This window comes from Mizuhopecten yessoensis, unplaced genomic scaffold (assembly GCF_002113885.1).
Source record: "Mizuhopecten yessoensis strain PY_sf001 unplaced genomic scaffold, ASM211388v2 scaffold11101, whole genome shotgun sequence".
NCBI classification, from domain to species: Eukaryota; Metazoa; Mollusca; class Bivalvia; order Pectinida; family Pectinidae; genus Mizuhopecten; species Mizuhopecten yessoensis.
In genome coordinates, this window is record NW_018408880.1 from 1,861,707 (window position 1) to 1,885,791 (window position 24,085).

At 34.1% G+C, this 24,085-nt stretch overlaps 1 protein-coding gene across 3 annotated transcripts in view; it reads left to right on the plus strand.

Moving 5' to 3' along the window:
• LOC110465814 overlaps nt 1-24,085 on the plus strand; it is a 113,930-nt gene that overhangs the window by 9,529 nt on the left and 80,316 nt on the right. The window contains exon 1 of one of the 3 annotated variants that reach the window (XM_021521914.1): nt 21,257-21,295. The exons of the other annotated variants lie outside the window; for them this stretch is intronic. The gene's annotated coding sequence lies outside the window, so the exon portion shown is untranslated. Of the gene's footprint in view, nt 1-21,256; nt 21,296-24,085 lie in introns of those variants that run through there. 3 annotated transcript variants of the gene reach the window in all.

Sequence of the window (24,085 nt, forward strand, 5' to 3'; positions counted from 1 at the left end):
TAATCGACGAAGTATGTGATACCTAACCGGTTCGGAAGAATAAACCATTATTAGTTAATACGAAATCTAAATAAGTTAAAAATAACAAATATCAATTATAAAATTTAAAACTTTTAATAAGATGTACATTTTATAACACAATTTACTATAGAAAAACAACAATTGTTGCTACCTTTTATCATGAGCAAAGCTAGCTTTTTCTGTACCTAACGAACGATTTGACTTCTCCGAACGAAAGCAATTGTGATGCAAGACATGGCGTTATAGATCAAGTATTCAGTCGAGATTATTGTGAGGTCACGCCTCCAGAGGACGCCATCTACTACGGTAATCCTAGTCAGTGAACGATAAAACACAAAAAACGGAAACGCAATTAAATTAGAAGTGTTGTAATGTTGATACAATCATCCTTAATACTCAAGGGGTCACGCTCACTTACGCTCTGTGCAGAGCACCCAAGTGAGCGTAACCTCTGGAGTATTGAGGATGTAACCAAGGTCAATAATATTGACAGTCTCGGTTTGATTATACTTACTCGATTATAAAAATCTTGACTAGAGTATTTTATAGTACTTGACCATCTTTTACTAATGGTATGCATATTGTCTAACCAATATACATTTTATGTTATCTATATATATGTGTCTCGTATAAAGCATAATTAACATGTTTGCTACTTGACGACTTACCAGTCTAAGAGATTGCATTTTTCATGTCATAAACGAATTTTCTGGATGGGATGCCTCCTATACTGCTTTCCCGAATGGCTTCGAGGCTAGTCGAAATATGTTCTTTCCTTCTTTACCGTTTGTCCCCATATTTCCCATTGTCGACGTACTCTCCTCATCCCTGTTGATGTCAAAGACAGCACAATATTACAATCATCGAATGCTTCCATTCTCAGAACTTGCGGAATCCAGTGTGATCTACGACTCTATATGCTGTTTGTGATAGAGTTCTTTAACACTATATTGTGAAGTTCATTGCTGGACACCACATTTGACTAGAATATCTTCTGTATAATTACCGGCAGGTATATGTTGTGTAAGTTGTACATTTGATCTACGTCATGAATTCCTGCAGCATTCCAACACTCGGATCTTTACAAGGATGCTGATAGCTTTTACACTAGATTTTGTCTTTCTTCTGTATCGGTTCGCTCCCCATGTTTATCTCGATAGAAGTGTTAATGTCTGCCGTTGATGGCGAAAGGCCTATAGGAACTTGTATTTGGGACATTATTTGTGACATTAAAAATCTATATCGTCGCAAAACCATTACAGTATATTCTAAAGCACGCTTGCCTTGTCGGAGCACTTGGTTTTGTCATTCTCGCTTGTAAAGGTGTATGATGTTCTGTTTTCAGTTTTTGAATCTCCTCAATATCTGTTGTATTTTCTACTTTGAGTTTCGGTTTACTCGATGGATGGGCATTATTGTAGATAGTTTGACTGCTTTACTTGTAACCTACCTCGCCCTTCAACCCACAAAAAACACGGTTTTTAATGGATTTGATGATCGAATAAAACTATATTGTGAATCTAAATACCTTAAATATTAAAACGTTTCGAATACAGAGTGTTAGAATTAACCCGGTCTCATTTCCGTATAAACTTATACAATGGAAAGTAGCTAAATGTTTCAATGTTATAACGTGTTTTATTAATTGAAATCCAAACTTAACATGGTAAATTATATAACCCAAAAATCAACATAATACTGTAAAATAATAACAAATGTCGTACAGTTATTTTTGCAAATTCGTCTATCAGTATTTACATGGAGGGGGGGGGGGGGTATTCTGCGTCTATCTTGATGTGTATGACTTACGTTCGTACTAGTGGCCACGTGGTAGTTTATGACTCGAAAAATGGTTATTTGTAGTACCAATCACATGCATATGGATTGTTTCAATATATCGGGATTTTCTTTTTATACATTTTCAAAATGAGGATTAAATAAAAAAAATCTTGAATTCGTTTCTGCTAAATGATTGTAAAAGTAAAGCCGATATGTGGGTTTTTCGGCTCAACATTTCAGCTTAATGCAGGTTCTCTGTCAACAGATAGCTTGTGTAGATAGTGTGGAGTTTCATTATCTGTTTTATGGACGTGCTTCACTCGCTTGCACTCATCGAAACACCCCAATAGATTCATTTCGCTGACCAACAACTTCATTCGTAGCTCCTCGGCCTATGACCGAGACTTTCTTATTTTTTGACAATCTGAATGTCTCTGTCAACACGTTATATCATTTGATGTTCTCCGAGAGTATCCGATAAGTGATTGGATCTCTTATACTATATCTGTATAAGGCAGTTGGCGCTACAGGGTTTCTCTTCGTAAACAATCAAACTCTGAATCAGCCAAATGCTTTATCGCCATAGCAGGAACAAACATTCCTTGTATGTTCGTTTAAGTGCAGGTGTAAGCAAAGTGAAAGCTTAAAACTGTATTTAGAATGAAAGTATAATAAAAAATATCATTTCCTCGTCAAATAAATTCTGTTTGGTGAAATAGAAAATAGAGTTTACATAATTTAAGTTCTTACTTTTTAATATTTGTATAAGGTTGAAAATAGAAAAAAAGAATATCACTAAACTTTCAAAGTGTACCTGCTACTTAATCTCCTATTCAGCTTCAACGCTTAAACTTCCGGAACACCTGGTCGTATGCTCCTTATTCTATTTTAAAGGCCGCTTTGTAAATATTTCATTTCTTTTTACCATTTTAACCTAGTGTAATCGATTTTTCTTTCAAAATTGTGGTTTTGTTTGCACTTCGAGATCTTCTTGTTTTCATGTTAACTTGTACGGTTTCTCACGCGAAGAACGTAATAGAATGTGGTAAGATTGAAAAGGGATAAATAAATCTAATGAATTGGGTGTGTTGTAAAGTAAAGATCATTATTTGAATGTGCAGTATCTATAGCGTGTGTTCGTTGATATTTGCTGATCTATGTTTTAACGCTAAAGGGTTTGTTCGCTTTAACGTCGTAAGCGAATGATGCCCTATATAACATAGAATATGCAATAAGGTGCTTCACTCTTTAATTGAGAAGGAACCTTGTTGAAATCTTCTATTAACATAGTTTCATAAGAGGGTGAAATATTTACCAATGTTGGCAAGAAGTGTGATAATTTTATACATGTATTTACCCTGAATTGCGCGTTGAGACGATGACATAAGAATTATTTCTATAGTTAAAAAACCTCTCATTAAACACGCTTATAATTGGAGTAGTTGACAGTTCAGGGTTCCAAAACTCGATTTCTATACACATTTATTCTTAAGCAATCAGAACTGCCGCTTAATAATAGAAACCTTTGATATCTGTGACAGTGGGGGTATTGATGTTAAAAGGGAAAAGTGTACCTGAATGACGCAGACGTTATTGTTATTTACCTTAATCATAATTACGTACTTAGTACTGATGCCGAGAACCGTTTCCGATAAGGACCTCCCAACACCATTCCGGTGTATGGTAGAAAAGTGACTCCCGTTGCCCAGGGTTATTATTTACACTACACCGGTAAATCGACGCAGTCGGGTATACATTGTGATATCATTTTTGGCATTGACGTTCAATCTCTACGTCATGTGAAGGATGAAATGCATATGTATGATATCTTCGAGTTTGAATACCTCAGTTCTTACATACATGCATTTCTAAATAAAAATACTCTCGAAACCGATCGTAAATTGAATAATAATATATATTTATTTGGTTTCTTATATCATGTATCATCAATTCAATCAACAATTACATCAGCTTTATCATACACTTATGGGGAAACAAAACAGGCATTTAACATTTTTATATCTAGTTCGATATTTCTTGTGTTTGTCTCCTGTCTGACAGTACATAAATGTATAAATAGTCTGGATCAGATGATATAAATGTAAAGTAAACGAAAGTACATGATGAAAGGAATTTGTTTGCCGGACAGATGCCAATTCTCATAGACATCATTCGTGCTCTCCTGGAGCACCTAATATTGCCTCCCGTGTCTTGTGGGGGTTCCTGTACTTCATATGGTCTTTTGTTTTGTTGTCTCCTCGATTGCCATTGTTATATTTCATATCGACTAGTGTTCTGATCTCGTCCTTGTGTGTTGACGCTGTCGTACGTAGATAATCGATTTTTCTGTTTGATTTAGATCTTTCAGATATAGGGTCGAAGAGAGCATTTCTCTCCTTATGACTGAAATATGAGCGGTATCCTAGAATGACAAAGAACACAATACACAAAACTCGCATTTAGCTTGCATTTGAATTGATGGTACCAGGATACATGGAAGAATAAGTAACATATCTGATCCGGGACAGTGACAGTGTGCAGGAATACGATCTCTTTTATTAATTCAGTAGAAGATATTTGATTCGTAGCAGTGAAAGTGAACAAGGGTATCATATCTTTAATGAATTAGGAGAGATTTGACACCGTGGTAGTGAGATCTGATTTATGAAAGTGAAAGTGTTCAAGGGTATCGTATCTTATTTAATTAAGAAGGAGAGAGTTGACACTGTGGCAGTGAGATTTGATTCATGGCAGTGCAAGTAACAGGGATGTGATATTTTCTGTTAATTAAGTAGGAAAAAATTGATACGAACATAGATATATATCCTGAATTTATAGTAATTGATCCAAACCTTTTAACAAGTCGGGATAAATCCATTATTTGTAAGAAGATGACAAGGAATTTCTCGTATTTCCTTTTCTTACCTATCTTTTTACTTCTTTTTTCAATATCTGTGTTTGAAAAACCTTGGACAACAACATCTATACTCCATAACTTATTTATACCAACGCAATAAAACACGATCTCATTCAAGAACCGTGAAACAGTATGTCATTGATATTGATTAAGCGAAATTAATTCACAATTAGTTCACAACTGTTGAGTTCTCAGGATACGATCGTGTTTATCTTAATCAACTTAATGAACAGTAAAATTAAAATAAAAACAATTATTTTTTCGAAATATTCTCAAATTCATAACCAATGTTGTGCTTGCTTATGTCAAATATTCCATTCAAATAATAAAAATCCAACGTTTTCATAAAAATGTATTATATGTTAAAATACTCAAGGAGACAAAGTTGAGTCAACAAGTTGTCAAGATGACAAATCTCTAGACGACTCTCGTGATCTTATTTACGGACAAGACTCAGACTAATTGATCCTTACTGCAGAAAGGTTTCATATAACTGTCTCATTAAACACATCGGTATTGATAAAACAGGTCTAACACGAAATATCCTTGTGACATAAAGGAATTGAAATTGTTTAATTATGAAATACAGTTCGTTCAAATTGAATTCAAATTGAATAATTTTACTTCAAACAAAGTATAACAATGAATTTATCTCCCCATTTGAAGAATTCACAAATACAAAAATTGCTAATACAGCTATAGTTAAATAATCAAACACTATACATTTTGAAAAAATACCTGTCACACTTTGAGAGAAATATTGATCAATAGGAATCGATATATGCTATCAAATATCTACGTCGCTTTACAAACAGTTCATTACCTTAGGTCATTTAGCTTCTCTAGTTATATAAACACGTAATTAAATGTACTTTAATTTCAATATTCAAGTTCACCATTGTAAAGTGTCATTCAATATGATATTAAGTCCTTTTTAATGTGTATTTTTCTCTCGGGTCTGTTTTGCCTGGAGTGGAGTTGCCTGTCCTTTAAAAGTAAGTATGGGCTATAACAGGGTAATAACTTTTAAGTTCGCTAACGGTTGATATCTTAGATAGCCCATTGGTACTTAAATGTATTATTCCGCAGTCAACAAAGAAACACCACTTAAACATAATTTTCATACATGAAATATCACTATTTTTGACGTCACAAGGAATATTGCAGTGATGATACACATTCACTTCGAACTGGTGTTGTCTTACTTTTACATTTTGGTTAAACATCGATAGGTTTACGATAAAAAATATCATCAGCTGATAATTATTAAATCCACATTTTATAAAAAATCGTTGAAGTTTGATTTATATATATCCTATATTCAAGGGTTACATGTTTTAAGCCTCGTTTGAAAAACAAAATAAAAATAAGGAAGAATTAGAACAATAAACACTAAAGAAAAAATAAGAAAAAAAATAAGCACCAAGCGACACACTTAAACACCAAGCAAAACATTATTACTGACAAAAACCACAATGAATACTGATGTATGCCTAATATCTTACAGCCTGGCGATTTAGTTTTTGTCTGAATTTGCTGATAGCAGAGTCAAATATATTGATTTATACAAACGTATTTAGCAATGCACATGTAGTTACAAATAAAGTTAATAGAGCTTCGCAAAAAATAATTTCAACCACATCTCGATTTTGTTTTCATAAATATGAGGTGGTCTTCGGTAATTACTAAATGACATTTTTAAAACGCGTAAACAGAATTCTCCTTTGTAAAGAGACATTGAAAGTCCTATTTTGCTTCCATCTAACATCGTGTCACATCGAGCGCTAGATGGGTCCGCCCCGGATTAGGTTTGAATACTTATAAAGATAAGTATACACAATACTTCACTCCTTCAGTCCTTGATTGAACTGGAAGTTCTTTATACGCAAGATACTGCAGAAAGTGTTGGACAATCTCTGTAATGATATTTATATAAAGCTTTAGACTGAGAATCGGACTTAATATTGTCACACCTTGTGAACGTAATGGTGTTACACCATCACGAAAATAATCTTTTGTGCATTTAAAATGTTTATTGCCTTATAGAAACCAAATATTCATTCCTACAGACGTCATTGTATGGTTTCGTTTTCGTGTTTGACAGATTCTATAGAAGGTCAGTTCAATGGATATCTAATTATATTGGTTTTACAATTCCCAGACCAGCGTGTTATGTATTGTTAGCTTGCTGAAATAAATTTAGAGATTTTCCAGAATATGAACTGTCCAATAACTAATATATGTAAACATTCTATTATTTTGTTTTAAAATATAAGAAAATATCACAATCGAACAGATTATATTAATTTTATCATTCTGCTTACTGTGCTTTAAATGATGAGAAAAAGATCAAGGATAAACTGTTAATTGTATAAAATGCTCAAAGATGTTGAAGCTTAATAAAAACATCAACCAAGTTTTTAATCATTGATTCTACTTTTTCACAAACAAAACTATCTTTATGGTTTGTTTTATCTACAGACAACATATGTCACAATTACGCAACTACCATCACTCAAGTACACAAGAAACATTGCTGGATTTCATTATTCGAAAAATATTACAAAAAAGTACTTTTAAGCCCGTCAATGAAATAACAAAGTGGTGAAAAAACCCACACCCATGGTATGACATTAAGTGTCCAGTTCAAACTCTAGGGAGTGGTTCATACTGTAAATATGACGTAACGATTCGTGAAGTGTTAAAATAGTTAAAGTATTGTTAGCTTCCTACGCATGTCACCGACACTGTACAAAGTTTTTACATCACCCAGCGTCAATTTTGAATTTATTTATATATATACTGAAAAATCATTAATTTTCGTTTGGTTTTTAATTTCGATGATTTGGTGAGTAATCTTCATCCACGAATTCATAGGTCCACGTAGTAATAACTTGTCTGATATAAATCTATTCTCCGTTTGAGTGGGTACTCGAAATCAATAAATTCATGTCCACACGAAAGGGTGTTTTGTCGGTAAACCATGAAATTTGGGTCCCATGAAAGCATCTAATTTCACAGTACATCACACAATCGCATTGTGTTAAAATATTGCTACAAATACGAAATACGGAAGAACGTTTTTTAAATATATGCGGTCGATGGAGAAAGCCGAATAAAGTAAACATTTTTACTGTGACGTGTCGCCATTTTATGCATTAATACCTCATCATTTTCGATTTAGAGATTACTAGTTCTGTAGCTTAACGTAATGAGATTGGGAGGTCTGTAGCTTAACGTAATGAGATTGGGAGGTCTGTAGCGTAACGTAATGAGATTGGGAGGTCTGTAGCGTAACGTAATGAGATTGGGAGGTATGTAGCCTAACGTAATGAGATTGGGAGGTCTGTAGCGTAACGTAATGAGATTTGGAGGTATGTAGCGTAACGTAATGAGATTGGGAGGCCTGTAGCGTAACGTAATGGGATGGGAGGTCTGTAACGTAACGTAATGAGATAGGGAGGTCTGTAGCCTAACGTAATGAGATGGGAGGTCTGTAGTCTAACGTAATGAGATGGGAGGTCTGTAGCCTAACGTAATGAGATTGGGAGGTCTGTAGCGTAACGTAATGGGATTGGGAGGTCTGTACCGTAACGTAATGAGCTTGGGAGGTCTGTAGCCTAACGTAATGAGATTGGGAGGTCTGTAGCGTAACGTAATGAGATTGGGAGGTGTGTAGCGTAACGTAATGGGATTGGGAGGTCTGTAGCGTAACGTAATGAGATTGGGAGGTATGTAGCCTAACGTAATGAGATTGGGAGGTCTGTAGCGTAACGCAATGAGATTGGGAGGTCAGTAGCGTAACGTAATGAGATTGGGAGGTCTGTAGCGTAACGTAATGAGATTGGGAGGTCTGTAGCGTAACGTAATGAGATTGGGAGGTATGTAGCGTAACGTAATGAGATTGGGAGGTATGTAGCGTAACGTAATGAGATTGGAAGGTCTGTAGCGTAACGTAATGGGATTGGGAGGTCTGTACCGTAACGTAATGAGATTGGGAGGCCTGTAGCGTAACGTAATGGGATTGGGAGGTCTGTAGCGTGACGTAATGAGATTGGGAGGTCTGTAGCGTCACTTAATGTTGGTATTGTTTCTTTTATGAGAAGATTGTTATGACTACAGTAGGTGGTCTGTAGTATTACTTGATTAGATTGGTGTATTTGTAGAGTTACTTAATTGAAATATATTGTTATTCAGCTAGTAAGGTAAGCAAACTGCTGAATATTTTTTTCTCTGATTCATCACCAGCATCAAGCAGTAGTAATTTATGTGTATTAGTTTAGTTGTCGTTAATTTATTCGAATCTTTATAGACAAATTTTAACATATATTGTACTTAGTCCAAATCGTTAGTGGTAAACTTAACGCTTTCATCTTACGTAAACGATGGTAGTGTGTTTTACATAGTCCAACCGGTAATCAGTGACGGATTTCGGAAGTCGATGAAGTGATATCGTTTTGCAGGTAAATTCGTAATAAGAGATTTGTTAACATCAGCATAACTGTCTCGCGAGTATTCACATTGGCTTCCGAACACAAGTGTCCTCTCAATAGAGGAGGTCTCTCGAGCAGGTTTGACTTCATTTAAACTCTTACACTTCAATCATACGTAAATAAATGCATTAAATACTTATATATATATATATCCTAACACTCATTCCAGACTATATAAACAGGTGACTCCTCAGGTGATATAATGGAAGAACATTCCTTTTCACGGTTTTATGTGTTAATACATCCGTTGCCTGGTCGTGTTTATTTTCCACTTTAGTAAAGGGGGTATCAGCTAATGTCAGCATTGATCCTATGCAAGCTGAACTATTCATAAAGCGTTGTTAGATTTTAAAATACATTCAGCATTATAAAATGTGTAAACCGGAAAGATATTACTTTTTCGATTAAAAGTGGACCGTCTTATAGACATCAAAGGGAGCATTACTTAAGATTATCAATATTTTTTCACGTAATTAAAAATTTTAAACGGAAAAATATGTAGAATGATTGGTGTCATTAAGTTAACAATTATTCATAACAGAGTCGTATATTTACTTGCAAAAAGGATTTGAAGGGGACCTCAAACACTTGAGGTTAGCAAATATTTTATTAAAATACGTCAAACTATTTTGTGACGCCTGCCAACGAACTGATTGGGGAACAGAATGATGTGTAGTTACGTACAAACATGTACTGTATGTTAAATAGCTAAAGCTGGATCTTAGTTCCAATGTGAACGTAATACACACATATACACATGTGAATGTACCTTTGAAATTAGTGTGCCAGACTGAAATATACAGCTGTTACGGCCTTCTAAGACTCGTTTGTATTGCTAAGTGCAAAACAGTTGGAAATCTAAATTGTCCCAAATACTGTTGAAACAGAGGAGCAGGTACGTAAATCCCACTGATGTCTGGTTAATTTTAAAATAAAAAAATCTGTAGAGTGTGTATTATGAACTGATAATCAAAATCACTAATCAAAAGCAATGACTGTCATCTAGGTTACGATAAACCTCGTTGACTAAGAAATCCACCAGAAGAGTCTAAAACTTTGTATCTTAAAAAGTAAATGTCACACACACACACACACACACATATGAAACAACACGTGTACATGTTTAACATCAATTGGCCGAAATTACAAAGTTCGAAAGTACAAAGTACATATTGTATCATTAAAGTTCAAATCTAGTTCCTAGGTAAAAGTATAAATATTGTAATATTAAGATTGAAGGATTGGCCGTGGATGCAAATTGTTTGTAGTATGGTATAAAGGGTCCAATCGAATAGCCAGTGATTGGAATATATTACATGAAAAAATGGAAAACTGCAGACATTATTTGCGTTAAATGTTTTCAATTGCCAGGTTTACATTTATTGAGAGTTATGATTTCCTGTTCCATTTAATCTTGTTTACTAACGCTATCAGTCGAATTTATCATAATTTAACAAATCTGACAGGTGACGACATTACAACGAGATGTACATCGTTTTCACAGTATGGGTACCCCATTCACTGATATCTCAGTCACAACAATCCAATTTAACATAAACTTTCTCATAATAACTTACTCCAGAACTCTTCCAATTAATGATATGTTTTTGCTAATTTAATGGCTTATAACATCGCTACGACCGCGCACATGTGTTCTTGATGTCCAGGATCGAGTCATTTGTGTATTTCCATAAATGACAATTCAGAAAAATCTATTTTTTATTTGTGAACGTCCATATTATATTAATGTTGGAGGGTGACAACTGTTGATAGGACCATGATAAGGTATTTTGAAATGTTGTAATCAATTCAACATTTATAGACACAGGAAAAATTACAACAAGAAAACAACAATTGTTTCCGACATGTGCCTTTCAATTTCGTGTCCGTCGCTCATTCTTGCCTTTTCATTTCCTGCCAGCCATTCTGCTGTTTTTCCTATGTCGCAACATCCATGTATTTGTATTCATTTCCCTGTCGAAGATACCAGCCATGTTGAATCTTTCACTTGTCGAAATATAAGTCGTGCTGTATTTTTCCCATGTCATAGAAAATAGGAATGTAGTACTTTTCCATTTACGTAGAAACCAGCCAGATTCGTGTGCAAAGTTATTAAACATTCTCATTCCCCTTAATGGGGTGAAATGGCGGTGGACATATATACATTTTTATATTAAAAGGGTAGTTAAACTCGTTTTAAATAAATCGTCCTTTAAATACCACCCAAGCAAGAAATCAACTCTTTGATTTTGTTTGTGATGGCTAAATGTGTCTTGAAAACCGATCAAAGCATGCCTTTTATGAAATATAATAAATTTGTTAACGGTAATTGTATTCACATATTCCTTTAAATTGAATTCATTTTCTAATAGACTTATTCTTTATGTATGGGCGATATATTTGTTAGAGAAAGAATTGACATAAAACATGAAACTTTCATCTATATTTCATTAACACCGTAAATTTACATCCAGAAAATCATTTAACACATATTGTAAGGAATCCAATTAGACAGACTTTTATAACTACATCATATTACTTGGGTAATATTATAATGTTCCTCGTACCACAGCCAAAAAATGTATGTAATTATTGGAAAAGGTTTTTTTACGGCATTACTATCGCTTTGATATTTTTTTCTAAAAAACGGGACTTTAATGAGAGATAATTAACCAAAACAAAACAAGATAAAAATGCCTAAAACATTTAATCAATAACGGTTTTGAACTTGAGCCCGTTAAATTTGAGTGTCGTACATAAACGGTTCTCTTTCAATTTACCAGTGACGTATATACCACAGTGATATATAGATATCTGATAATTGTTATTCTTAATAGCACGTGATATTCCTGTACAGCAATACATATTTAAGTATGCAAAACTTGTTTCTGTTCTTTTCAAATATGCGCTTATTTAATTTCTACATTATCTAGCAATCTGCTATGTTTATTTTTCCATTTGCAATATCAGTGCATGTTTGACCAAAATCCAAGATAAGATTTGGAACAAAGAGTCATTCATTTACGGGATTTGAAATCCAACCATCAACTGTATAATTTTGGGTCGGAAACTCGACAGGCCTCTAATCTGATTACACACAACTTCAGGTAGACTCTCCTACGCTCCATATATACAAATGTACATGTGATAGAAACTATTATACCAAATTCTTATATATTCTGAAATCCTATCTTATCATTTTATATGTTGGCACTGTCGTATTCTATAAATCATATTCACATGTTTAATAAATGTTCTTGGAGGAAAATATTGTTTTTGAAAAATAACATCAACGACTTCTGAATAAAGCTAACAATACTTTTCACATCCGGGGCCCCGCTGTACTGTGTGACCTAACACTCTCTCACTACATAACACAAACTGTGTTGTCTAGTTTACTTTTAATTATACGGGGAACCTCCTCTTTTGTGGAGGGAGACCAATATCTGTAAAGCACGTTAAAGGTGTATCTGTGTAATTTATACAACTCTTTCGAAACTATATTTATCGTAAATATCTTCTTTGCATTGACTGTTGTGTTATTGTATCTCCAATATACAGAATTTTAATAACATGTCCCGAAAATTGATCCATCTTGATTGTCGGCTGTGAATCGCTCATTGTTTGCTTTTGTATCTCCTGAATACGTGTTTTAGGTTACCCCTTTTAAACACGTATATAATTCTGTAGTAATTGAAATGCAGCATATACATATATAAAGAGTGCATTTTTGTGTTACCTAAGATTGTGGCGTTTTGTCAATTGAGTGGGTATTTCAGTATATATTTTATTTATGATTTAGCCTTTTCATCTTAAAGAAATTAATGATACATTAATTCGAGGCCATCAGCAAAAAAGCCATAAATGTGAATTTGCTTATATTATGTCGATATTTCTGAATACCCATTGACAGCTTGCTCATTCATTAAATAAAGAAAAAAATAAAATGAAAAAAGGGAAAAATCGAAGAGCCATCACAACAATATGGTATCGTTAGTATTCACTCAAGTGTTCTAGAGAGGTAGGCATTTCTCTTTCCACATGTGGAGCAATTCTCCTTATATTTCCTTTGCCAATCCTAGCATGTCAGTCACCAACGATTTAGGACATGGTGAACATGTCTTCAAACGTGAATGATACTGAAATGCCATAAGTTGTGAATCGGGCTATGGTGGCAACCGTGAAATAGTATTTGTCGCCGTAGATGGAGATCGCTCCGGTTGAAAACCTTTGCTACATATTTATTTGAACGAGAAAAATCATGTTCGTTAGAACAAGCTCTGGAGTAGCAAGTCACTGTGACATGTCTGTAAATAACTAGAGATAGGAATGGCATGTCGTTTCTTATGAATCTGGAAACTAAAGTTTTCGGGTTTGTCAAACAGTTTTGAACTTTTGTTTTTTATGTTGATATCCGTAATAAACATTTTATAGAAAAGCTTGTTAAAATGTGTGGGCACAGAAACAAACATCATACTATCATGTTGTATAATACCCTCAAAGAACATTGGTTTACAATACGTGTCAATGTACTTTTTGTACGTCATATGGTCAATTTAATATGAGCATTTTATGATTTGATGTAATCTAATTCATAAGTATGATGTTCTTGATATCAGTGTGTCCCAAGATTTTAAGATAGACTGGACATTCAATTTTCTTTATTTATATATTTATTTTGTATTATTCATTTATTTGCTGATATTACTGAATGCGTAATATTATGATATTTTTAATGGTCTTATCTGTATAAAACAAAAATGTGACTGTATGAAATGTATCCCATTAACATATAACGAATCCAACGTGTAATATCTAAAAGAGCCTATATTTATATCCTTAGTGTAATACTGAGAGATGCCAATGCAGGGTGTTGCACAAAAGCTTATATTTTTTTATTTTTTTTATTCCTACGTTATATTCAAATGGCAGTTTTTATTCTCTCCCAATTTGTTAAGTTCTGAATGGAAATTGGCATAGGAAAATATTTGCTAATTAATCAACTGGAAAGACTCTCTATTTTGCTAATAGACTGCTAGATGTCAATTTAAAACGTATTATACATAATCATTTACCAATTAATTTTGTCAAAATCAATATTTAAATGCATGTTTGACATCATCTTAAATCGAATACACTTAAAGTGTGAATATAAATAAGTGACATGTTCGATTTCTTTGAACATGCACATCAAAATATAACAATTAAATTGTTAAAAGGGGTTAAAAACATTTGAACGTTATTAAAAGGCAAGGAACACTCTGTCAGGATAATGATAAAGTAGGAATAGCAAAAACAGCTCTGAATTTGAACATTGTATAGATGTATTTGTCTAGCACACGTCTGTTAAGATAAGACTATATATTTAAAGGTATTTCTGTATAAAGTAGTTTACCGTTATACATTTATGATATGTTGTAAAACATTTATTTCGAGTTCGAGGGATTTTTTATACTGTAAGTAGCTTTATTTTCGTGTTCACTTTTTTCGCAAGCTATCATCAATGTTTTATTTCCGAACACTTGAGTAAGTGTCAATACTGCATCAGAACTTTATGCATATATACTCATCATTTGTACATCTACTACTTTTACAACACACGAAGAAATTTACTTGATAGTAGTGTACTTAACTTGTTAACATGTTACATGTATAAAACCATCAACCGATTTCTCCTCGTGATTTTGTGTAACCTTTCCGTTTGGTTTAGTGTATTCCTGTGCTCCTACTGTAATCTTCTCAAGTCGAATTCGAGTTAGGAATAGGATTGTTTTGCTTTATTAACGAAAATACTTTAATGCACATTCACTCCTATTCATATTTTTTAAAACCTAACGTTAAAAAATAATGTTCATCTGGAATTCTGACTGGTGGTAATCCCTTTATATTGAATTCTTCAATTTTAAGAATTAAATAAATATCAGTTACACGTGTTTTTTCTTTCTAGTATGTTATTGATATATTGCAATTTTTCTTCCACTTCCTCAGTTATTACTTTGGTACTGATAGTTTACATGTCACAGTTGGTTGGCTATCTCTATCAGCGTTTGTTCTACGCGTGATGATACATACAGACCCTAGGTCACAGTTGATTGGCTATCTCCATCAGAGTCTGTTCTACGCGTGATGATACAAACAGACCCTAGGTCACAGTTGATTGGCTGTCTCCATCAGCGTCTGTTCTACGCGTGATGAAACAAACAGACCCTAGGTCACAGTTGATTGGCTATCTCCATCAGAGTCTGTTCTACGCGTGATGATACATACAGACCCAAGGTCACAGTTGATTGGCCATCGCCATCAGAGTCTGTTCTACGCTTGATGATACATGATACATACAGACCCTAGGTCACAGTTGATTGGCTATCTCCATCAGCGTCTGTTCTACGCGTTATGATACATACAGACCCTAGGTCACAGTTATTTGAAATCGTAGCAAATGTATATTGCAAAAGTTTGTGGGGAGGAGGGAACGACACAGAACTTCTTCACGTTAAGCTAGTGATTCTGCAAGAGACAATTCCGAAATCAGGTATTTCTACCAAAAATAAATAACTTGAGTTAACTTCCCAGGTTAGATAAATATTGATGTGAGACAAGATGTCATTAAAATTGAGGTGTGACGTCATACGATGTTGTGACGTCACTCAGAGTGATGTTATACTACACTGTGAAGATTAACAAAACAAATCATAACCAAAACGTAAAAATAAAAAATAAAAAAGCAAGCAAGCAAATAACAAACAAACAAAATCAACGAAAAACCAGAAATGTGCCAGAAGGAATGAAAGAAAGGGTAGTCATCGGAGATTAGAGAAATACAAAATTTTATTTAGGGTCATTTAACATCCTCTCATTTTACAAAATAAATCTTTAAACGATTTATTTCTGACACCACGCGCGATATATAGTGCAAAAGTACGACAACTAAAAAGTTCATCATATGGAGGTATTGTCAATAAACTCCCCGTTGGTAGATAAGGGACCTGATATACAATGACTAGTTAGTTTGACAAACAATTCATGAAAGTTACGGTCTAATATAGATATTCAAAAATTTGGAAAATTTCGATCAAGCTAAATGCATGGGAAATTAATGTAAAAAACATTGAATACGAAAAAACATATAGTTGTAAATCTGATCTTATCTTAAACTGTAAATACGATTGCGTTTTTGATTTCTAAAGCTAACGTATCGTTAAAGAACTTGTTTATTCAAAATGTTAATAGAATTTGTAAAACGACTCTAACATAGGGAACTGCTTTACGTAAGGATCTTTTTTGTTTATTAGTGGATTTAAATAATCAATATATTACACCTTAATAGTTACACAAACTTATCCTGTCAAAAACGTATTCTTTTTTATTTTGATTATGGCTGTGTGCATTCACGTATTTATACTGTCCAAATAACCATCGTACAAACATCTAACATTGGACAGTTTGCAGAAGGGATAGTATTATCTCTGTATGTTACTCAATATAATCGTACGACAAGAAAAAGTATTTACTTAGTCACTTTATTTGTATGGTTTATCAAGTTACACCTAGTTTTCGATTGAAAACCCAAACAAAATCCATATATTTCATCACTATGAATTAAGTAAAAAGGTGTTTAGTTCATCTTTTGACAGACAAGCCAGGACGTAGTTTATTTAATAAGAACTCAGTTAGTTTAGAAACAAATTTGCCCGAGACTTTTTCAATGATTGTTAAAATTCGGAAAAAGCACGCTGATATATGATTGAAAAAGAGCACACGACATACTTATTTAAAAAAAATATGGCATATCACACCTTAGAAGTAGATGTATTGGCTCATTGTTCATGTAAATATTTTATTTTATCTTTTATCTTATTCGAGTTCCTTTTTCTTATATATTGAACTTTATGGACTTCTCTGATGATTACCATCAATCATTCCAACCTTTAAGGCAACGAAACATCGCATCTCAGTTTTCGACTCATTCATTTTGAATCTAAACAATTTTTTCGTTTTTGTATGAATGTTTTGATCACATACAATCAGTTTCTTTGAAACCTCGTGTAAAATAAGACCGTCTGAAACTTCATGTCCAAGAACGATAGTCGCACGGAATGAGTTGTGCTCCAGGTAGGTACGGTTTGGACCTGGACAACAACAGTTGGTCGGACTTAAATAACTGTATAACTGTATTTAATATCGGGACGTCGTTTAATAAACAATATCGCCATTTAAACGCTCCGTTTAACGACATATATATCTTTAGGTGATTTACAACTAAAATAAAAGGTATTTGTGGGCACCCTCATCATGGCAGACGACACTATTATACACAGGCAGCCCACGGGAGTAATGAGTTTCAGTAATAATGCAAAAAAATACCTGTTCTCTTTAAATTGCATGCTGTGTCGATATATAGTGTATAACAACATTGTCAATATCTGATACAAGACGATAAATCATACGGCGATGCGTGTATAGTTTGTTGTCATCGTGTGTGGGAGTTTCCTCAACGGTCTTTTCACAAACACGACAATATATAAACAGAACCAGATATATTGCCTTTTACTTCGTGTGAGGGTCTGGCAGAAAAAACAATACCCTTACAATGTGTCATAATATAAATATTTGAACAAAATGGCATCAATAAAAAATGCGAACGACATCGTAAAATGTTTCGGAATTGTCTCTTGCAGAATCACTAGCTTAACGTGAAGAAGTTCTGTGTCGTTCCCTCCTCCCCACAAACTTTTGCAATATACATTTGCTACGATTTCAACATCAGAACATGGCAATCCGGTTTCATATGGTGATTTTTAACAATATGCTAACGTCAATGTGATATTGTAATGTACCGCATTCTGTAATATACATTTATATTTGGGAGACCTTATGGGATATCCAGCTAACTTACAAACTTATATTGATTATAAATCATACGTTTCTCTATTTTTAATAGATAATGATATTGACGAGATGTTGTGTGATTCTATATATAATGCGTTGGATCAATTATGGGTCAATTTTGGCCTCATGAAAAGTAAACAAAAATAACTTTAATTCATTACCAATTTCTGTTACAAACACCATATTGGTCAATTGTGGCTATCTTTCTTGGTGCAGACTTTTCCCAATGCGCATGCGTAGATGCCCTACCATAGCAACAAAATTGCGTTGCTATGCAGAAATAGCCAAAATATGGTGTTTTTGGACAATTAGCATGCAGAAATGAAAGCCCCCGCATGTTACAAATTCCTCGCTGCGAATGAACAATGGTGTGCCAATGTGTAAGCATGTCAAATATTTGTGTGCGGCATCTGGAGGCTTCCAAAAAATGAAGAGTGTTTAGTCAATTTTCTTCAAAGTGGCATATTTTCAACCAAATAGCGCATAATAGACGATATTCATACATTTTCTTCTAAAAATGCGTGTTTATGTCTCTCTTTGTAATGCCATATCTCCTAAACCAGTTGTCGAATGAATTTGAAATGTCGTTATTTGCACATTTCATTTATTCCAGATTACGAATATGACAACTAATTCACAATCACCGATGAGGCCGAAAATGACCTTTAACGCCCTTAGTCCTTTGTTGATCACATGTTGAACTGGTAATAAAACCACCTGGAACTAAAATGTCCGTTACCTTTATGTTGATCATTGTCGTTTCCATATTCCTTCCTGAATATCCAAAGCATTGTTTCAACCAACATATCGATCTACTGGAGAGCCTTCATATCGTGATGGTCAATAAATAAATGATTCTCTATCACATAACTGATTTACAGGTCCAATGGTTCTCTATACATCGTTACTGAAATAAAGATGGATTTGATTGCATTTCTAAACGGTTTCACTTTCTGTTGTACGCGTACTTATAAAGGCCATGATGTATTGCATGAAGAGGCATCAATGGACCCTACCTTTTGTTTATAGGTAATAACAAAAGAGTCTCTGTAATTAAACTATATATATTATTAAGTGTTCGATAGTGGACGATAACCTTTATGTCCATATTAAATGTCAAATCGATTTGTTTTTCTTTACAAACGTATATGCAAACTTACTTGCGGGGAAACATACCTGTAGTTATACCACAGCACGCACATATGATTAGACTAATATTAGGCTGACTACATATTTCTGGGATTTATTCTGCTAACGAGACATAAGAGAAACCAAATTTGATCTACTACCTCCATTACTCCACTCTGTCCTTCCGACTCTTTTTTTCGCTGGTGTTTTCTAGGCAACCATTTGTATATGATCTTATGGTGGGACGAGTCAAACGTTAAACAAAATAGAAACACAAGTTTTCAACCAGTCAATATGTAGACTTCTCTTCGTGTTAGTCGCATACTGAGAGACATTAGTGAGGTAACGCCATTGCTTCGTAGTAAACCTCTGAATCGGCCAGCGTTTTTTTTCCAAAATTTGCATAACGGATATTGAGAGGAGCATTATAAAAATAAATAAATATATAACATTTGATATAGCACCCTATCTAGATAACATAAGCCACTCTAAAGCGCTTTACAGTACATAGATATACAATTTTATACAATTAGGATATATATTAATCAATGCAATATTGAGGAATTCGCAGGAGCTGCCTTATCAGGCGCTAACTACTAGTCCTATGCCACCTGGCTAATATCTCCCTATGTGTGTATGTCAGTGTGTGTGCTGGAGATGTATTGTGTTCTGTTTGAAGTAGGACCGTGCTTCCAACGGTATCATTTATAGTGCCACCTCACTTGAATGCTACAGCACAGATACAGCAACACCCACCTCTGACCATTTTATACTCCACTTGGGTCGTTGGAGTTGTGTGGGCAGGGGAAAAACACATTCTCTGAATATTCAATGCGTACGGCGACTATGTGCCTTTCAGATAGTTTCAATTTTTGTTGTAAGACGTATACATAGCTTTAAATACTTTTAAATCTAACGTGTCATACAAGAATGATCAAAACTGTTTTGTTACATTATGAGAGCAATTACATGAAAAACTGTTTCATTTGAAGACGTATTATTTAAAAATAACCACACACTTAAAGGGGGGAAAAGAGAATTGGAAATGAGAATACGGTGCTAAACTGTGAAATGTAATATAGAACTGAAATAATAAATTAATGATGCAACAATAATGATGATTAATTCCAATGAAATATACCGTTGTAGTACTTTGAAATTACCGTATTACATGCTAAGCATTTAGCGTGTTAATCAGTTAATGTATACTTACTTTGTCGAATGCTTCATCAATGCTTTACGCGTCATCTTCGTGTGGCGGACACTCGACTGGAATCTTTTTTCAAATCTACATTTTCACTAATACTAATGTATTAGTATAATTGATGCTTACTATGACCCAGTGGTATTGATATCCATTAGCTTAATGACAGAAAAGCTTTTAATTTTCTGAAAATAATCTAACAATGTGTGCATTTTTGTGTATATTTATTATTCAAGGGTGATAATTATTAATCCAAAGACTTCTTTATTTTGTTTTAAGTTTTAATCATTGCAACAAAAATTTAATCGATTTTACCTTATTGCGTACTCGGCCTGAAGAAGCTTGATACATTACGAATGAAGCCGGGTAAACAGGTAACAGAGATAAAACGTAATGCAATTTCCGTATTAAATGCTTTCCATCAATTTGATTTTTTTCGTTTCTATTCATTCGAATACAATTAATGGCATTGATTTCACAAGAATGGCATTTTGAAAATCAAGATACAATATCTGTGTTTTATTGTTCAGACGGCGTTGAATTAACATAACTATTGCTGCTGCTCTTGATTTGAAAATCAATTAAGAGAGCAACGCAGCATTACCTTCCACTCCTAATGGACTAATCCGGTCCATTAAACTTGATATCAACACTAACGAATAAAGGGGAATCAGGTTGATAGATATAGCGACTCAGGTAGTGTGACATGTTGAACCGGAAATTGGATATCGATGATGAAATTGCCCTGAGTTCTGCTCGTGCTGTTTATATAAATCTCCTATCAAAGATCAATAATTAGTCTTGTTTCGGATGCCGGTCGTTTAGGCTGCATATCCTAAACTGGGGAATGACTTAAGCAATCGTGTAAGTCTAGATATCATTCGTTATGGACTTGAGTACTTATCAGAAAGTTAACTAGAACAACTCTTTTGAACGATTTGCATTTTATAATAACATTAATAATAATAATTCGAGGTTCTTATATACAGCTTAATCACAACCTAGTTCGTAGGTCGTCTCAAAGCGAATCACAAATTATAATCCATTATTATAGGGCCTTTGCAACCAGCCAATATCTTTCTCAACTCCCTGGGGAGCATACAGCCGGTACTGCCATTTCCATGCTCATATCTAGCATTCAACAATTCTATCACTGACCAACCACGTTCTCAGTTACAGCTGTGTAGACTGGAACAAGCGGAGTAAAGTATCTTGCTCAAAGATACAACACAGTGCCGTGACGTAACTCGCAACCCTTCGGTCACGAGCCCGGCGTCCTGCCACTAGACTATCGTGCCTCATGTCCTTAAACAGAGGGATGTATACGTATGAAACCATTCGTGCGTCTAATAGCTTCAACATTGATCAAACAAGTAGTGTTCAATTTCAAATCATTCATTATGGAGTATTTACCGTGTAAACGTCTAGCAATGTGGAAACACGTGTTTCGTACTACCATCCAATAATCAAAACCCGAAGGATTAAGCTTACGTTTGCCATCAGTGGAAGAAATTAACCCAATTTGTGTACTGCTGAATATCCTTTCTGTGACATGCTATTTCCATGATGTTTTGTTGTATCCCGGATAGTCATACAGCTTCGACAAATTTGGATGGCCATCAAAGCGGAGTGGATGAGTCTGTGAATTGGGCGATTTCATTACCTAAATGAGTTTTCTAAAGACTGAATATGTATTTTATTTTTCTGAAGGATTAATCTTTCAACGGCCTTCCAATTCAAGGTAACACAATATATTGTTTACAAAGGACATTGGTTCGGCAAGCATTGTTCAAAATAGTTTTGAAGATACGGTATTATAGTCGCTCTATTTGACGATTACTCAGAATGAGACATTATCAAGGACAACAATGATTGACATGTAAATTGCTAGGCATACGTACCGTTTGTTTCACTACAGGTTATGATACTCTTGAGTTATCTCTGGAGATAGAGTATGATTGACAATATCTGATACCGCTACTAACATTAGATAGTCTTAAACAGATCAGGAATGCGTTGCCGACGGTGTAACGAAGGTGAATGTCACTACATGTACAGTGAGAATACATTTTGGTTGATTATAACCAAGGCGGCTGAGCATTGGAACATTCAATCCAAAGCGTTTTAACTCCATATGAACATCTCTACCTATGGGACCAATCTATAGTATTGTAAAGATGAATTCTTTAGACACCATGTGTTTGTTCAGACAAAATGTCAGTAACATTCAACGTCCATGTGCAAGGTTCTGATTATTCGCCTGTAGATTTTGTCTGTTCTCCTATTTTTAAGTGTATCATAAGGGGTATTTATAGAATGTATTTCTTATCTTTCTTAACGTTACAATGTTGCCATGACATGCGTGTATAGTGTATTTTGTTCATACGCCAAATGGAACAGTGAAATGTATGGAACTGTATAAAGAAAAAGGCAACACTGGATCAATAATAAGAAAGTTTCAGATTTTAGTATTCAATTTCAATTTATGTAAAAAAACTAAATTTGAACGAATTTCAATTTTGTTCACATACAGTAGGGATTGATAGAATCGTTCAATACAATGCTAATACGGATAAAACCACACATATAATTTTTTTTTAAAAAGAAATGACAATAATAGCTTACGTAGTTGTAAACAGAGAAATGCACATTTGTTTCAATGCCGTATTGATTTTTTCCATTGCGACTTAAATGATGTAAGAATCTTAAAAAAAACCATGTGCAATATTTCATTAACAATGTAAAAATAAAAACAAAATAGTGAAATGTACTGAAGATGATTGTTTTGGTCAGTTAGCATATACTACCGATGTGCTGAACTTTAAGACAGCTCAAGGTCACCTTATCAGTATGATTCAAAGGATGATGAGGGTAAGGTTAGTGTCGAGATTATTTGTAGATTACACAAAACAACCAGTATAAATAGAAGGAGCGACACCTAGCGTACGTGACCCATAGCTGGTGTTATCTCCCTTTTTGGTTATTTGGGGTCAAATGTTAAGTGTTTAGATTATATGGATCTAGTTTCTGGTTCATATCACTTGTATGGGCAGAACTAAATCCAGGTGAGTGACAAAACGATTTGATCTTTATTGCGTATGTTTAAATAGCAATAAATTTAACGAGATTTTTTAACTACATTTCCCAATGTATCTAATCAACATATATACTAATTTGGTGTATATTATCCTTTCAAGACCTGTCCTAACTTAACGTCACATAAGCACCACGTCATCATCAAGGATATTTGGGGTTGGATATTTATTTTGCATGAAAATAATTTTCATGAAAAGAACTATTTAATTTGATATCATTACAGTAGAAAATCATGTTTAAAATGTTCAATTTCCTTAGTTTTAGTGTTTTTTCGCCTCCTGATGTGATTGTGGTTTTTTTTATATATTATTTATCACAATTTCAAAGCGTTCATATCTGTAGCACATCAGAGTTGACATTGGTCTAGATAACGTTCGCATCTGTGTTTAGAGACTTGGGCATCAAATAATGCTCTTTTTGCAAATCTTGTCACTGTTTTTGATTTGATGAAAATAAAGTCAAGTCATGAATTTATCGAACAAAATGAACAAGGTAGGTAAGCACATATTTAAGATGGAGGGTTCCAGATAAAGACTGCCCACGACAGCTCGCGTCGTT